The sequence below is a fragment of the Arachis hypogaea genome, chromosome 10 (assembly GCF_003086295.3).
Source record: "Arachis hypogaea cultivar Tifrunner chromosome 10, arahy.Tifrunner.gnm2.J5K5, whole genome shotgun sequence".
In the NCBI taxonomy this organism is placed as follows: domain Eukaryota; kingdom Viridiplantae; phylum Streptophyta; class Magnoliopsida; order Fabales; family Fabaceae; genus Arachis; species Arachis hypogaea.
Window position 1 is genome coordinate 23,142,012 of NC_092045.1, and position 19,030 is coordinate 23,161,041.

General features: G+C 37.5%; 1 non-coding gene across 1 annotated transcript; it reads right to left on the reverse strand.

Annotated features, from left to right (window-relative positions):
- Positions 1-16,061: 16,061 nt before the first annotated feature.
- LOC112719225 (small nucleolar RNA R71) lies at positions 16,062-16,169 on the reverse strand. The gene has a single exon (XR_003161535.1). It is a non-coding gene; the product is annotated as a small nucleolar RNA R71 (small nucleolar RNA).
- Positions 16,170-19,030: the final 2,861 nt, after the last annotated feature.

A 19,030-nucleotide genomic window follows, 5' to 3' on the forward strand; every position in this document is an offset into this window, starting at 1 on the left:
TTCACCACTATCTTCCATATGTTGTAGTCAATTGATTGAATGAAGATCTACATCCTTTCTTTCCAGTAGGCATAGTTTTTCCTGTTGAAGAAGGGAGGCTTGCTGTTTAATTGTGGTTGTGTTCAAGTTGTTCTGTATTGGATCTTTGCTTCAAGCAGTGAAGCTTGATTCTTGAGACCTTGGCTCTTGATACCAATTGAAGGTTACAGAAGGCATAGAAAAAGAGGGTTGAATCTATGACCTTCTTTTACTTTAATTGATTCAGTCTTTAAAACCAGAACTCTGTCTGAACTATGCAACAGAGTATTTAGGAGACAATTTCGTTTTATCTCATAAATTTTGAAAAATAGAACAAGACAGAAAGGAAGAAGTTGACACAGTCATGTATCCTGGTTCAGTTGCCTTGTGCAATGCAACTTACATCCAATCTCTACCACAACGTTGGTGAAATTTTTACTATAATCTTAGTATTACATGCACCAATTTCCAAGAACTCACATAATCCTATCTGAGCACCCAAGTTTCTCCCTAAACTTGACTTGGTGATGTTGATACCTATACTCTTCACACTAAGTGCTTACCCAACTTAGCAAGGGGCACCTCACAGGTACAAGATACAAGACAGAAAAATACAACCAAATGAAATCTGAAATCACTCTTAGCTTTTCTCTCAAGTATTTCTCCCAGCCTTTTTCACTCTTTGGCTTTTTCTCAATGCCTCTCTTTCTAGCCTTTTACCTCTCAAAGAAAATATAGAAAGATATACATTGAAACTGAAGTTACAAAATTGTAACACATGAAGGAGATAATGAATAACAGATTTAACACTATGAACAGAACCCAACAACATTGCTCATGACTTTGTTTTTCATCTTGGTGGAGTGCTCCCTTTAGTGTTAGTGCAATGCTTCCAAGACTTTAAACTCAATAGTGAGGTTTCACACAGCTCTCTATCCAGGTTTTCTCTCCTTACTCTCTGATTAGAATAATTTTTCTTTTTGTATCTTGATCTGAGTCACGGCTAGAGTTCCTTCTTAAGTCAACTCCATGGACCTTGAGTTTTTAGAGATCATCCCTTCTCTTTCTTCAAATGTAAGATCCAAAATCTTTGAAAAGTCTTTTATGATCAAGTCTCAAATCATATAGTTATTTATAGCCTTAATTTTAGAAATTATTTTATTAAGGATAATTAAGGCAAGTTTTGACTTATTGGATTTGAGATAAGTTATGATTATTATCCAATTTTATAATTATTGGATTATTTTCTATATTTAAATTATAAAGTTAGTAGTTGTGAAATAATAAGAATTTTATATGATTTGGACTAAGTAATTAATATTTTAAATATTAATATTGTTATTTTAAAAAATGAAGAAATTAAGTATTTTATTTCTAATTATTTGATTTGCACATTTTATTGAAAATAATTGTGATATTGATGAGCAAATAGTATTTTCTATATACATCTAGTGTTGGATTTAATTTGGGTGTCAATTACTCTATTACCCTAATTTTATTAAAGTTACCAAAGTGCCCCTAACCCTAGGTTTCAAAAATGAAACCCTAATTCCCTCATCCTAGTAGCCGCAGCCTTACCTCCCTCAACATACACAGCTTGTTTCCCTTAACCCACGAAGAAAAATAGAAGCAATGAACCACCGCGGAGAAACGAGGGAAGGGAGGAGAGGAAGACCCGCGCCGGCGTGTTGGGCTCCACCGCTGCCATCGCGTCATTGTCGTCCCGTGGAGCCATCGCCAGTCCTCCGCGCGTGAGGGTGCTGGGCTATCGCTGCCTTCCCATCGCAGAGAGAGAGAGAGAGGGAGTTCGGGAGCAAAGCAGACAAGGGAGAGATCTGAGGCGAGCTGGGAGCCTGACCATCGCACGGAGCCGCGCCGCTGTGTGCTGTCGCCATCGCCTTGGACTGCTGCCGCCGCCGAGCTCCGTGGAGTAGAGAACGACGCAGGTGAGAGGGGATCGCGCTCTGCTACAGTCGAGCCGGCCTTGTTGCCTCCGCAGTTGGGGGCTGTCTCTGTCACTGTTGCCGGCGAGAAGGAGAGGGCAATGCGGGAGAAATAGAGCGCGAGGGAGGAGAAGCCGGCTCTGCCACTATCTTTCACTGCTGCCACGTGTTCCTCCGCCACTGCTAGAGGTGAGCTACCAGAACCCTCTGCTGCCCAGGAAACCACTACTAGGACCACCGCTATGTTGGGGGTAAGCTCTTCCCTATTTCTGCTTCATAGTTCTGCCAATTCAATCTTACTTCGAGGCTGTCATTGAAACTGTTTGTGCTTAATTAATGGTTATAGTAGGTGACATCGCCGCTGCCATTTCTGGAGATAGCTGCTGGCTTTGTGTGGAGAATTCTGTTGCAACTAGTATTTGTTTTAGGACTGTTTTATCTGTTGCTGGAATCTCTGTTAGCTTGCCCTGTGCTGTTGAGTCACCACCGATGCTGAGAATAGGTGCTAGGAACTGCTAACGGAGCAGGCTGAGTCGCGACGATTCCGGCTGCCAACGGCGGTTCTGTGGTTGTCGGACCCACTGCTGAAGCTTCTGTCCTTTGGTTCAGTTAGTATTCTTTAGTTACCGTAAGTACCTTTGCCTCGAGACCTTGTCAGTTCATATCCCGTGATGTGTTTTAAGGTTTTCGCAATAATAATGTTTTCTAGGATTAAGTTATCGGAGCCACATGTTGCGCGTAAGGGTTGTCCTTGCTGCTGCGAGAGTAAACAAAGCTATGATGTAAGCTGCCGGTAAATTCGGGTTGATTGAGAGTTTCGGTGACGCGTTTGGGTTATGGAATTGCGTTTTGAGGTAGGGGCGCTTTCCAAAAACTATGTTTTATGTCTTGAAATTATTACATATGGATACTGATGTGAGATATCGTGTATTTGGTGATTGTATCTGCCTTATGTATTATTTGATTGACTCGAATGATTATGGATGTTGGTTTCGCTGAATTGTTGTGCGGCTTTGTGAAATGTAATGTTTTGAAGTTGATTCTTTAAAGATTTGAAATCTGAGTTTAATCCGCTGAGGATTGATTTGATTTGAGTTAATTGTTTTGATGATTTGAAAAGTCGAATGCACCTTTGAATTCAGCCTGGTTTACTTTAATTGACTTGGTTTTGGACAAATGATTTGTTACTGAGCCGTTTCTTTAAAGCTTTGAAAATGAGTTAAATCGGTTGATATTGATTTGATTTGAAATAGTTTCCTTGAGATATGCCACTGAGGCGACTGATGGATTTAGCGTGATTTTGAATTGAGTTTTGGGATTCTGGACTATTAAAAAGGATTGAGGAACGGTTTAGTTGGGACTCGAACCGGGTGGCAAAGTCCAAGTTTTAGGGGAGATGCTGTCGAAATTTCTATAAAATACGAGGCTTTATTTGAAATGTTATTTGGGAAATTTTGAGTTTAATGCCTTTCCTATTTACTTGGAGGATTGTGAATTTAGGTCTTCTTTTATTAACTTTACTTAGATCAATTATGAAAAGCGATGAAGCTATGCTTTGAAAGAATTACTGAAAAGAGAATCATGATTTCTCCTTATTTTCCAAGAAGAATAGTATGTCTTTGGGTACAAGTTATTCGAAAGAGAATTTTGCCTTGAAGCTGTTTTAAAAGGTAAAACGGGTTTATATTTTTCTTTATTAAACGTAAAGCGTGTCCATTGGAAGAGTTTTCGTGATTTTTAAAAGGAATTGGATTTCGATTGATGAACTTCTTTATTTTGACGTTTTGAATGAGATTCAGAGTACCCTTTGAACTCTAGTTTAACACCACAAAAATGATTCTCTTAGCAGTTTAAAATGCTTCAGATTTAATTATGGAATTGAAGCCGGTTTTATTTAAGTAAAGGAAATGGCTTTGAAAAGAGTAATTGATTACATGACTCGGATTGGCTTAGATCCTATTTTTCTACTCAAATCAGGAAGCCAAGGTTTTTAATGAATTTAAAATGAATATGGTGAAATGAGTTATGTTATTCTCTCCTAAAGACTTGGGACTCTGTCGAGGAACTTTTGTTATAAAATCCCATTGTTGTATGGGTGATTTTGAATACTTTGAAATAAATCTTTAACCTTCCATGATTTTGGAAGTTTTGGAAAGAGAATGCCGAGAGTGGCTTTGTTTTAAAAAGGGAACTCACTTTGAGTAAATTTGGCTTATGAGCCTGAGATGATTTGAGAAATGAGATTTCTAAAGCCAAGGCTAAAAAAAGTTGAAACTTGATTTCAAAGTGAAATGAATAGAGAAAATGATTTATGGCTTAAATGCCGATTTCATGAATTTGATGATTTTGAATGTGGAAGTGCTGTTTTGTTGTGAGCCGAAATGGCTGTGTATGATTATGAATATTGGCTGGTTCTGGATTGAACCGTGAGCCGGAATGGCTTGAATGATATGAATATTGACTGGTTCTGGATTGAACCGTGAGCCGGATGGCTGAGATGGATGTTGATCCATAATTGAGAATGAAAGTATTTATGCTAAGACATTGATAAGTTGTGATGTTGCACTTCCACTATCGGAGATAAGAGTTTTCCTGGGAGGAAGCAGTGGCTAGCCACCACGTGCTCCAGGTGGAAACTCGAAGCTCTTTTGACCCTATGTCGTCAGGGTGGCCGGGCACTGTGAAATTCCCGGATGAGCTCACCTCTATAAATATTCACCAGTGAGGGTGATGGATATGGATCATGATTATGATCAAGTTTATATTGAGTATAACTCGAGTTGGGGAGACACGACAGAGGGACAGTCCAATGGTTAGCTACCAGGACTTGGCGGGTTGGCTCTATAACCGACAGATGATATCATCAGCCACTAGGGACAGGCATGCATCATATGCATCTATGTGACATTGTTTGGGTGTGCATATTGTACTTAGTTTGCCTATGTGATTAACTGCTAATTGTTCTACTTGCAATAACTGTTTGTTTGTGTCTGCATCTTCCTACTTGTGTTTGCATCTGGAACTCTATTGGTTTGTGGTGGTTGGTTGTTGGATTGGATTGTTTGGGCCTAGGGCCGTGTTTGAATTGAGATGGACCGATGGTTGATTCTGATTTTATGTTTCTGGTTTGGAAAACTATGAGGGGCTATTTTGGTTTAGCATAGATAAACCTTTTGAAAAACTTTGGATTATTATTTTAAATGAACATCTTTATCTTTCATAAAAAAGATTTCATATTTCTCTTCTATGGTAAACCGTTGTTTTTGAAAAGAGGCATAATATGGTTATAAATCGATGGTACGGTTTATCTCCACGTATCCTATTACAGTAATTCCCAAAAACCCTCTATTGAGAACCCTTTCGAGGATGATGTTCTCACCCCCTACATTTTTCCCCTTTCAGGATATGGGCGCTGAAGTCACGAAGAGTTTATTTAATTGTTGTTGTGATGTTCTATATTGCTTTAGATTGTTACTTATTGTACCCTCGCCTTTATCTGGATATATTCTGTAAGAGGGATAGGGATTGTATTGGATACTGCTTGTGATATTATCTATAAATATATGTATCTATATGGATGTATCCTTTATGAGTTTTTGTAAGTTATATGGTATGTATAGATGTACGTTGTATAGTAAAGTATTTTTGGGAGCGGTTTTACGGTTTAAAGATTTAAACAGGCTCATATTTTAGTATTAAATAGTATAAGTGTCGTCGTAATGTCTGAGCTATCAGAGTTCCGCAGCCAGAAGCGTGAACTTTGGTAGTTAGGGTGTTACATCAAACAACCCCAAAAGTTAGGAATTTCAAAACTAATGCTTTTTACTTGACTAAAGACAGCAGGGCTGCCAAAATGAGCTTGTTCAGTGGTAAACACAAATCCAAACCTTTGAGATAGCGCTTTGGCTCCAAGTAACAATTTGAGCCTTTGATTCACAGCAGTGATAATCAGAAACTACTTTCTCCATTTATTCCAAATTGGCATTGTAGAAATTTGAAGAAGCAGTGAAGAAATTAACTTGCATGCAAATGGAAACAAATCACCTTTATCCTTTGACTTAGCTTAACTTGCTTTGATTAGGGCGATTAGACATTTGCTTTTTTAATTCACTTTTCTCTTTCTTTCTTTTATGGTGAATGAACGAAAAATAGAAAAGCTTTCTCTCTTTCTTCTTGAATCTGATCGAAGAAGGCTTTGTGAACGTTGGCCTTGGTTTGTTTCATCTTGGATGAGTCAACTTGGGCTTGGATTGGCTTGACTTTCCGTTCAGCCCAATTGATTTCTTTGTTACTTTTCATTTGGGCTTTGTTTGTGGATTTAACACTCTTCGGCAACTTCTATTTCTTTGTTCCATTTGTTTTAGGCTGCTACAAAAACATTTGGGCCTGCATCACTCAATTTAGTCAATCAGAACTTAATTGGGTGTTTAACCCAATAATTTAATATAGTTTTTTTTTACCAAAGATAGGAAGACTCGAACTGACGACCTCTTAGGTGAGTATGAAAAGACTTTGAGCTATAACTCATTGGCACCAATAACTTAATGTTCATCGTCATTAAATTAATTTATATTCTAAACTCAACACACTTAAAGAGTACAATTTTTTTAACCAAGAATAAATTACTATATTGTAATATTATAAACTATAATTTTCAATATTTCAATTTAATGTAGGATTGTAATATTAATATTGTCTCTATTGGACAACTAATATTAATATTATATGATTTAAATTAATTTAAAAGATAAAATCAATGTAATTTGTTACTATTTAGATTATATAGGTTTACTTTTTATTTTTCAATAATTTTATTCAATGATATCAGTTTGAATTTTTTTTTATCCAATTATCCAACTAAAACTATTATAACTCTAAATTGAATTTGTTTATATTCCGAGCAGATTTTGAAATTTTTAAAGTTTTTCTAAAAAGTTTAAATTTAAATATATCATCTAAATTTCGTTTGTTTCATGAATATTTATCACGTTGGAAATATAAAAAAAAAGTTTATAGGTTGAAAATAAGTTATAAATAATGGATAACTAATTACTAATTATACATAACAGGTTCAATTTTGCAATTATAATATTAATTATTAATTAAGTTGATCTTAGTTAAAATCTTTTTAAAATTTTTCTTTTCATGGTATTCGGTTGAATTTAGATCTCCTACTTAGTCGTTGGATTTACTCATATTTTATAAAGCTTCTATCTTACTAAATTGTTGCTTTTATTTGCATCTAAAATTTGGTGCATTCTTTTTTCTTTTCTTGGTCTTTTGTTCGTCATATTTATTTGATTGAATAATGCTATATATTTAAGTTTTTTTTGTTAACTAAGTTCGATCAAATTGATATAATATAACAAAAATTAATTTCAATTAACATTATTTTAAGTCTTATTATTTAATATAGTTAAATTTAATTTATAAAAAAATTTAAATGTTTAGCATTACTCTATTTGATTTAGTTTATATCATGCTAAATGTGTATTTTCAACATGATTTATCTATTTCTATTGTTCTGATATAAATCATGGTGAGATGCAATAATGATTCAGTGTGTCTTGTCTATTTTATAAAATCGTTGTATTTTTCTCTATATTGTGAACAAATATAAAACATACTCAAAACTCATGATTTATGTAACACCCTCACTAGTCACTACCAAAATGTCACGCTTCCGACTGTGCGATTCTGATAGCAAGAAGTATTACGACTACTTAATATACTTAATATTAAAATATGAGTCTGTGACTGTACACTGCATCGCTGACTTCTTTAAAAACCGGAAATAAATATTTTATCTTAAAAAAACAAACAGGCATAGATTCATATACAAGACTTCTTACATAATACCTTATAATATAATATGTATATATAAAACATACAACTCCTATCCCTCTTACAAAATTGTAAAAACAAAGACGAGGAAAGAAAATAATCTAATAAATACAAAAACATATAAATCAAACGCAGAATAACTCTTCTTAATGCTTCTTCGTCCGGTTCCTGAAAAGATAAAGCTGTAGGGGGTGAGAACCTAACCACATGGTCTCACCACGGAGTTTCAAAGTTGTCATAAGAAGATATTTAATAAAAAAAAACTGTTTTCAAACTCAGTGATTATCATTGCCTTATGAATCTTTTAAAACCCAATAGGTAATCGTTCAAATACTTTTCAAGGAAACAATGTTTAATCCTTCAGAAATCCGAAACCTTTCCTTTCTTATAAGAAAATCTCAATCAAAAACCAAGCACGCAATCAATCAACACAATCATTAATTCAGCACCAAAATTCATTCTCAAATGTAGCACGTCAGGACAAACACAGGCAAGACAGACAAGGAAAGCACAAGTAGGTAGCAGTTACAGCAAATAGTTTAAGTAGCAATTAAGAACAGTTTAGCAATTAGGCAAAGCAAAACAAGTTAAACCCAAGCAAAACATACAGATGCATATAATGCATGCCTGTCCTATGGCTGATGAGGCTCATCTGTCAGTTATCCAGCTAACCCGACAAGTCTGAATTGTTCTTAGATTGTCCTCCGACGTGCATCCCCAAGAGTCTATGCATAGATTTTTCTCAAATAATCAATATTGCTCAATTGTGGTAACATTTCCGGGAATTTATATAGTGTCCGGTCACACTTACGTCGTAGGATTAACAGAGTATCAAGTTTTCAACCTGGTACACATGGTGGCAAGCCATGGTACTTTATCCAGAGAACCTCGTATCTCAAATAATTCAAATTCATAAGCCCAATGCATAATTCAAAGATCATATTTCAACATTCTCAATCCATATCTCAATATTCTCATCATTCTCAACATCATCATCATTCATCAATCCAAATCTCATTTCCAAATTCATTCAAAAATCATATTTCAAAGAAAATTCTCAATCATCCTTCTTTCCATTCCATTCACTAACAATTCCCAATCCAAAACATAACTCTTCCTTTGATAAATGAGGTAATTTCAAATCATATAATACTTAAAACCTTTTAAAATAACTACTTCCAGTGAAACTTTTAATTTTATAAAATTTTGGCAGCATCTCCTCTAAAACTTAGATTCTGCCACCCTTTTCGGGTCCCATCCAAACATTTCTCAAACCTTTTTCTCAACCATTTCCAAATCTCATTAATTTTTTCCAAAATTCAACTAGTTCCAACATCAAATTACTTTTAAAGTGAATCAGTGCCGATAATAAATCTCTTTTTAAAATCAAACCAGCTCAAATACTAAATCATTTATAAAGTCATACTAACTCAAAATTAAACCTTTTCTAAGGTTAATTCAGTTTCATATTCCAAATCATTTCCAAAGTCGATTCGTTTACATTATAAAAAATAACTTCAAAACCAAGAGAGCCATTTTTCATAATAATCAACTAAATAACCTTTCAAACTAATTTCTTTTCAACAATCACAAACTACTCAAATAATCAAGTAATCAGTCATTCAGTCCAGCAAACAACCACATTTATAAGACAATCATAATCACAGGCATATGTTTCTCACATTAATATCTATTTATAACAACTCTGTAATGTAAAATAAATTTTAAGAAAAACCCCTACCTCGATGTCTTAATCGGAGAATTTAACTCAATAATCCCCTTTATTCCCACTTCATGGCAGCAGCAGCGATCTTAGCAGCTCCATTATCAATTATGACTTTGCAATAGATAAATCGATAGTGGCTAGAATGAAAACATATTTCTGTAATTAGAGTAAAGGTAGCACAAGGAAACCAAATAGCAGTAGGATAAAGGCAGAAACATTATAAATTTCAGAATTAAAGGAGTTGAAATTAAAATAGGAAGAATAATGCTACCGGAGACAACAACATTCAGTAGTTTCAAACAAGGGCGGCAGCGTCGAGATATGACAATAGTGACTCTGGTAAATTAAACGAATCAAAACTAGCTGCATAAATAAAATGGAACAAAGGAGAATCAAAGCGATCTTACCCATGAACTTACCAAGATGAAAAGTAGTGGCTACAACGTCCCTCACTACAATCAATCAGCACCAAGGACACAACCAGGTTCATCACCAAAAATGGTAGTAACTGCAAGCTCCGGAACACCGATAGTAACAGTAGCAGCAGCGGAGGTATCCATCGCCACCTTCTTTCTTTTCTTGCTCGGACTCCTCCCTGCGGTGAACCCAACAGCAGCAACACCTCTCACGATAAAAGTAAATTTAATGGATGAAGAAGTTAAAGCAGGGTTAGGGCTTACCAATGGATACAGGCTTAAAAGGCAGTTTCCGGCGTTAGCAGCGGCGGTGACCAAACTCTGGCGACGATAACTGAAACGGCAATGCTTTTTTTTTATGGCAACGGTAGCGGGTTTCGGGCGGCAGAAGCTCGATCACGGAGGTGCAGCCCCAGCAGTAGCGGTGACGGAGCACACAACGGTGGCGGTAGCTTCTCGTTGCACGGCGGCGCCTCCCTGTTTCCTCCACTGTGATATCTCTTTCACTCTCTGCTCCAAAGACGGCGACGATCTATGAAGGGGAAGACGTCGGCGAGGTCTGCATGGCGGCGACACAAATGGGTGGCGGCTGGGCTTGTCGGTAATGGTGACTCCACACACGATGAAGAGAGCGACGGTGGTGCGACGGTTGTGCCTCCTTCTCGCGTGGTTCCCCTCGGCACTGGTGCAAACAGCGACGCGATGCGACGACGATTCTGAGCGGAGTGGCGGCTTCCTCACGAGACTCTCCTTCTCTCTCAGATCTCCTCTCTCCTCTGTCAGCAGCGGTGGCGACGGTGGCAATGACACCCACCGCGCTACCTCACTCTTCTCCCCCCTCTCCTTCCTTCCTTGATCCCCTTTCTTTCTTTTTGTTTCTTCTCTTTTTTTTTGAAGTTGTTGCTGTGTGTGTGAAGAAGAGTGTAGTGCGTTGTGTGTGTGTTGTGCCGAGTGAGGAGAGTGGCGCCAAGTGTGGGTGAGGTGAGTGTGTCGTTAGAAATTAGGATTAGGGATAGTTTAGTAATTTTGAATAAAATTAGGGGTAACAGAGTAATTGAAAATCTATTTTAATCCAATAATAATATTTATAAAAATACTATCTAATTATCAAATTACAATTTATCTTCGAATTAATACTCAAATACAAGAATTAGAGATAATATAATTAATTTTCTTTATTCATAAAAATTAATATATCAAATTATAAAAATATCAATTATTTAGATTAAATCATATAAAATTCTTATTATTTTATAACTACCAACTTTATAATTTAAATATAGAGAATAATTCAATAATTATAAAATTAGACAAAATTCTAATTTAAATAGCCAAACCTCATTGTTTTCGAATTTTCAGAACTTTAAATCATAAATAGGAAAATAATCTATAGGTATAGAATTTAGATAAAAACCTTAATTTATTTCATGTCCAATTAATTGCCTTTAATTATTTTCAATAAAAATAATTTTTGAAATTAAAGCCATAAATAAATATATAATTTGAGATTGACTCAAAATAGGACTTTTCAAAAGTCTTGGGTCTTACATCCTACCCACCTTATAAAAATTTTCGTCTTCGAAAATTGATACAAAATTAAAGAGATTTCATATTACTTCACTCTTGAACTTATTTAAAGAAAAGGCGAAAAATTCTCAGTATATATATTTATATAGTTTCAAATACTAGAATTTTCATATGGCATAAAAATATAAAGGGTATAAGTATGATGTGAAACAAAGTTATAAGATAGGCTTGATGCACAAAATAATATGTTTCAAATATGTGATGGTAAAGCAAGGCGGTAAAAGACTATAAAACAAACCGGGGTTAAAATGATGTGCTTAACGTCCGTATACTAATCTCATACCAACTTCAAAGACTCAACAATTCAAACTTCAACATAACTTATCTCCACCATTCTTAACCGTGCTTCATTGAGCAACTTATCCGAAGGTTTTCAACCTCGTCAACACTTCGCAAATCTTAATGGTCACAAACCCAACATCAACAAGATTCTTTCACATGAAATAAGGTTTCACAACTCTCTGCAACGTCGTACATTTACAAATTTTCACCTTTTGCGTTCACCAAACGTGTCCCGTAGAGCTAATGTGTCATTTATTAAGTCTAACGATTGCACAAGATACCAAAACTAATCTCGAGTATACTCAGAAAGATAATAGACCATAGAAAAGAAAGAAAAGTAATAAGGACCGTATTCGCGAGAATTTGAAAGAGTTGTTGAAATCACGAGTAGACAAGGATGAACAAGCAATAAAGAATGTTGGAAAGAGAATCAACTGACAACTTTAAGGGTAATTCTTTGAATTGAAGGAATTCGATAGGACTAATGATGAGCGGATAATTTGTACGCTTTTTGGCATTGTTTTTAGTATGATCTAGTTAGTTTTTAGTATATTTTTATTAGTTTTTAGTTAAAATTTACTTTTCTGGACTTTACTATGAGTTTGTGTGTTTTTCTGTGATTTCAGGTATTTTCTGGCTGAAATTGAGGGACCTGAGCAAAAATCTGATTCAGAGACTGAAAAGGACTGCAGATGCTGTTGGATTCTGACCTCCCTACACTCGAAGCGAATTTTCCGGAGCTACAGAAGCCCAATTGGCGCGCTCTCAACGGCGTTGGAAAGTAGACATCCTGGGCTTTCCAGCAATATATGATAGTCCATACTTTGCCCAAGATTTGATGGCCCAAACCGGCGTTCAAAGTCACCCTCAGAAATCCCAGCGTTAAACGCTGGAACTGGCACCAAAATGGGAGTTAAACGCCCAAACTGGCATAAAAGCTGGCGTTTAACTCCAAGAGAGGTCTCTGCACGAAAATTCTTCATTGCTCAGCCCAAGCACACACCAAGTGGGCCCGGAAGTGGATTTTTATGTCATTTACTCATTTCTGTAAACCTTAGGCTACTAGTTTTCTATAAGTAGGACCTTTTACTATTGTATTGAGACATCGAGGGGTAGCTATCTTCATTGTTATGCTATCTTAGATCATTGGGAGGCTGGCCTCATGGCCATGCCTAGACCTTGTTCTTATGTATTTTCAACGGTGGAGTTTCTACACACATAGATTAAGGTGTGGAGCTCTGCTGTACCTCGAGTATTAATGCAATTACTATTGTTCTTCCATTCAATTCCGCTTGTTCTTGTTCTAAGATATCACTTGTTCTTCAACTTGATGAATGTGATGATCCGTGACACTCATCATCATTCTCACCTATGAACGTGTGACTGACAACCACCTCCGTTCTACCTTCGATTGGGTGAATATCTCTTGGATTCCTGATTGCACGATGCATGGTTGATTGCCTGACAACCGAGCGCTCGCCTGACAACCGAGCCAACCATTCCGTGAGATCAGAGTCTTCGTGGTATAGGCTAGAACTGATGGCGGCATTCAAGAGAATCCGGAAGGTCTAACCTTGTCTGTGGTATTCTGAGTAGGATTCAATGATTGAATGACTGTGACGTGCTTCAAACTCCTAGCAGGCGGGGCGTTAGTGACAGACGCAAAAGAATCGCTGGATTCTATTCCGGCCTGACCGAGAACCGACAGATGATTAGCCATGCTGTGACAGAGCATAGGAACATTTTCACTGAGAGGATGGGAGGTAGCCACTGACAACGGTGAAACCCTTGCATAAGCTTGCCATGGAAAGGAGTAAGAAGGATTGGATGAAGACAGTAGGAAAGCAGAGAGACGGAAGGGAAGGCATCTTCATGCGCTTATCTGAAGTTCCTACCAATGAATTACATAAGTACCTCTATCTTTATCTTTATGTTTTTAAGCGTTCATCACCATATCCATTTGAGTTTGCCTGACTAAGATTTACAAGATGACCATAGCTTGCTTCATACCAACAATCTCTGTGGGATCGACCCTTACTCGCGTAAGGTTTATTACTTGGACGACCCAGTACACTTGCTGGTTAGTTGTGCGAAGTTGTGTTTATGCCATGGTATTGAACACCAAGTTTTTGGATTCATTACCGGGGATTATTTGAGTTGTGAAAAGTATTGATCACAATTTCGTGCACCAAGTTTTTGGCGCCGTTGCCGGGGATTGTTGAGTTTGGACAACTGACGGTTCATCTTGTTGCTTAGATTAGGTATTTTTTTTTCTTCAGAGTTCTTAGGAATGACTTCTAGTGTTTCAAGGTGATGTTCTTATCATCACCAAAGCTGATTGATCTTCATCAATTTAGCTCTTGAATGCAATGTTCTGCTGAAGCTTGGCTGACCATGTCTAATTCCTTTAGACTGAAGCTTTAGACTAACATTACATGATTCCTGGGATTCTCATTAAGAATTTTGATATCTTTTTCCACTTAATTTTCGAAAAACACAAAAAAATAAAAAAAATCATAAAATCCAAAAATTTCTTGTTTGAGTCTAGTGTCTCATCTTAAGTTTGGTGTCAATTGCATGCATCCATTCATGTGTTCTTAAGGATCTTCAAATAATTCTTGATGATTTCTTACTCTGATCTTTGAATTCTCTTGACTTGAGTGTTTTATGTGTTTCATATGCATTCTCATTAGTGTCAGTAGTATACAAACTGCTAAGTTTGGTGTCTTGCATGCATAGTTATTTGATTCTTGTTGCATTTTGATTTTTCCTTATTATTAAAAATCCAAAAATATTTTTTATTTGTGTCTTCTCAAGTCAATACTACAGAGAATTTAAAGATTCAGAACATACAGCAGAGGAATTACACAGAAAAGCTGGGCGTTCAAAACGCCCAGTGAAAAAGGACAGACTGGCGTTTAAACGCCAGCCAGGGTACCTGGTTGGGCGTTTAACGCCCAAAAGGGTATAGTTTTGGGCGTTAAACGCCAGAATGTGCACCATTCTGGGCGTTTAACGCCAGGATGGCACAAGAGGGAAGATTCTGTTTTTCAATGCAATTTTTTTCAGGTTTTCAAAGTTTTTCAAAATCAAATCTTTTTCAAATCATATCTTTTCAATCATGTGTTTTCAAAATCAATTTCTTTCCATTTTCAAAGATACTTACTATCAATTAATGATTTGATTCAACACTTCAAGCATGTTGCCTTTTCTGTTGAGGAAGGTTTAATGTTTGAATCATATCTTTTCTTGTTAGTCAAGTTTTTAATTTTCAAAATCAAATCTTTTTTTAAAATGTTTTTCAGATCATATCTTCTCAATCACATCTTTTTAAAACTAATCATATTTTCTTAACCACATCTTTTTCAAAATAGTTTTCAATCAAATCTTTTTGATTTCTAATTTTAAAATCTTTTTCAAAAATCACTTGATTTCTTTTCCACTTTCATTTTCGAAAATCAAGTAGTGTTTTCAAAAATGTTTTCAAAATCTTTTACTTAATTTTCGAAAATTACTTCCCTCCTTCTCACATCCTTCTATTTATGGACTAACACTATCCCTTAATGCAAAATTCGAACTCCATCTTCTTTGATAAGTTCGGATTTTCTAACTCTGTCTTCTACTCTTCTTTTCCTCTGACACTTCAAGGAATCTCTATACTGTGACATAGAGGATTCCACATTTTCTTGTTCTCTTCTCTTTCATATGAGCAGGAGCAAAGACAAAGGCATTCTTGTTGAGGCTGACCCTGAACCTGAAAGGACCTTGAAGAGAAAGCTAAGAGAAGCCAAAGCACAACTCTCTTTAGAGGACCTGACCGAATTCTTCAAAGAAGAAGAACACATGGCAGCCGAAAACAACAATGCCAACAATGCAAGGAAGGTGCTGGGTGACTTTACTGCACCTACTCCCGATTTCTATGGGAGAAGCATCTCTATCCCTGCCATTGGAGCAAACAACTTTGAGCTTAAGCCTCAATTAGTTTCTCTAATGCAACAGAATTGCAAGTTCCATGGACTTCCATTGGAAGATCCTCATCAGTTCTTAGCTGAGTTCTTGCAAATCTGTGACACTGTCAAGACTAATGGGGTTGACCCTGAGGTCTATAGACTTATGCTATTCCCTTTTGCTGTAAGAGACAGAGCTAGAACATGGTTGGACTCTCAACCTAAAGAAAGCCTGGACTCTTGGGAAAAGCTAGTCAATGCCTTCTTGGCAAAGTTCTTTCCACCTCAAAAATTGAGTAAGCTTAGAGTGGAAGTCCAAACCTTCAGACAGAAGGAAGGAGAATCCCTCTATGAAGCTTGGGAAAGATACAAACAATTAATCAGAAAGTGTCCTTCTGATATGCTTTCTGAATGGAGCATCATAGGTATTTTCTATGATGGTCTCTCTGAACTATCCAAGATGTCTTTGGATAGCTCTGCAGGAGGATCTCTTCATCTGAAGAAGACGCCTACTGAAGCTCAAGAACTGATTGAAATGGTTGCAAATAACCAATTCATGTACACTTCTGAAAGAAATCCTGTGAACAATGGGACTAGTCAGAAGAAAGAAATTCTTGAGATTGACACTCTGAATGCCATATTGGCTCAGAATAAAATATTGACTCAACAAGTCAATATGATTTCTCAAAGTCTGTCTGGAATGCAAAATGCACCAAGCAGTACTAAGGAGGCTTCATCTGAGGAAGAAGCTTATGATCCTGAGAACCCTTCAATGGAAGAGGTGAATTACATGGGAGAACCCTATGGAAACACCTATAATCCTTCATGGAGAAATCATCCAAATTTTTCATGGAAGGATCAACAGAGACCCCAACAAGGTTTCAACAACAATAATGGTGGAAGAAACAGGTTTAGCAATAGCAAGCCTTTTCCATCATCTTCTCAGCAACAGACAGAGAGTTCTAAGCAGAATAACTCTGACTTAGCAACCATGGTCTCTGATCTGATCAAAACCACTCAAAGTTTCATGACTGAAACAAGATCCTCCATTAAAAATTTGGAGGCACAAGTGGGTCAGCTGAGCAAGAAAATTACTGAACTCCCTCCTAGTACTCTCCCAAGCAACACAGAAGAAAATCCAAAAGGAGAGTGCAAGGCCATCAACATGGCCGAATTTTGGGAGGAAGGAGAGGCAGTGAACGCCACTGAGGAAGGCCTCACTGGGCGTCCACTGGCCTCCAATAAGTTCCCCAATGAGGAACCATGGGAATCTGAGGCTCAAACTGAGACCATAGAGATTCCATTGGACTTACTTCTGCAATTCATGAGCTCTGATGAGTATTCTTCCTCTGAAGAGGATGAGTATGTCACTGAAGAGCAAGTTGCTAAATACCTTGGAGCAATCATGAAGCTAAATGACAAGTTATTTGGAAATGAGACTTGGGAGGATGAATCCCCTTTGCTCACCAAAGAACTGGACGACTTGTCTAGGCAGAAACTGCCTCAAAAGAGACAGGATCCTGGGAAGTTTTCAATACCTTGTACCATAGGCACCATGACCTTCAAGAAGACCTTGTGTGACTTAGGGTCAAGTGTAAACCTCATGCCTCTCTCTGTAATGGAGAAGTTAGGGATCTCTGAGGTACAAGCTGTAAAAATCTCACTAGAGATGGCAGACAACTCAAGAAAACAAGCCCATGGACTTGTAGAGGATGTTCTGGTTAAAGTTGAAGACCATTACATCCCTACTGATTTCATAGTCCTAGAGACTGGGAAGTGCATGGATGAATCCATCATCCTTGGCAGACCCTTCCTAGCCACAGCAAGGGCTGTGATTGATGTTGATAGAGGAGAGTTGATCATTCAAGTGAATGAAGAATCCTTGGTGTTTAAGGCCCAAGGATATCCCTCTGTCATCATGGAGAGGAAGCATGAAGAGCTTCTCTCAAAACAGATCCAAACAGAGCCCCCACAGTCAAACTCTAAGTTTGGTGTTGGGAGGCCACAACCAAACTCTAAGTTTGGTGTTGAACCCCCACATTCAAACTCTAAGTTTGGTGTTGGGAGGTTCCAACATAGCTCTGAGCATTTCTGAGGCTCCATAAGAGTCCTCTGTCAAGCTAATGACATTAAAGAAGCGCTTGTTGGGAGGCAATCCAATGTTTTATAATTAACTATTTTCTTTTGTTATTTTATATTTTTTGTAGGTTGCTGATCATAAGAAGTCACAAAATCAATGAAAAAAGCAAAAACAGAATGAAAAACAGGAAGAAAAATAGCACACCCTGGAGGACGCACCTACTGGCGTTTAAACGCCAGTGAGGCTAGCTGTTGGGCGTTTAACGCCCAGTCTGGCACCATTCTGGGCGTTTAACGCCAGAAAGGGGCACCAGACTGGCGTTAAACTCCAGAAAAGGGCAAGAAACTGGCGTTAAATGCCAGAAATGGGCACCAGCCCGGCGTTTAACGCCAGAATTGGCACAAATCGAGATTTTGCTTGCCATTTGGTGCAGGGATGACTTTTCCTTGACACCTCAGGATCTGTGGACCCCACAGGACCCCCACCTACCCCACCACTCTCTCTCTTCTTCACCCATTCACCAATCACCTCAACACCTCTTCCCCAAAAACCCTTCACCTATCAAATCCCATCTTTCTCTTCACCACTCACATCCATCCTTCATAAAACCCCACCTACCTCACCATTCAAATTCAAACCACTTTCCCACCCAAACCCACCCTCAAATGACCGAACCCTACCCTTCCCCCTCTCCTATATAAACCCTCCTTCACTCCTTCCTTTCCACACAACCTAAACACCATTTCTCCCCCCTTTGGCCAAACACAAAGCCATTCCCTTTCTCCTCATTTCTTCTTCTTCTCCTCTCTTCTTTCTTCTTTTTCTCGAGGACGAGCAAACATTTTAAGTTTGGTGTGGTAAAAGCATTGCTTTTTGTTTTTCCATAACCATTTATGGCATCCAAGGCCGGAGAAACCTCTAGAAAGAGGAAAGGGAAGGCAAAAGCTTCCACCTCCGAGTCATGGGAGATGGAGAGATTCATCTCAAGGGTGCATCAAGACCACTTCTATGAAGTTGTGGCCTTGAAGAAGGTGATCCCCGAGGTCCCTTTTTCACTCAAAAAGGGTGAACATCCGGAGATCCAACATGAGATCCGAAGAAGAGGTTGGGAAGTTCTTACCAACCCCATTCAACAAGTCGGAATCTTGATGGTTCAAGAGTTCTATGCTAATGCATGGATCACCAAG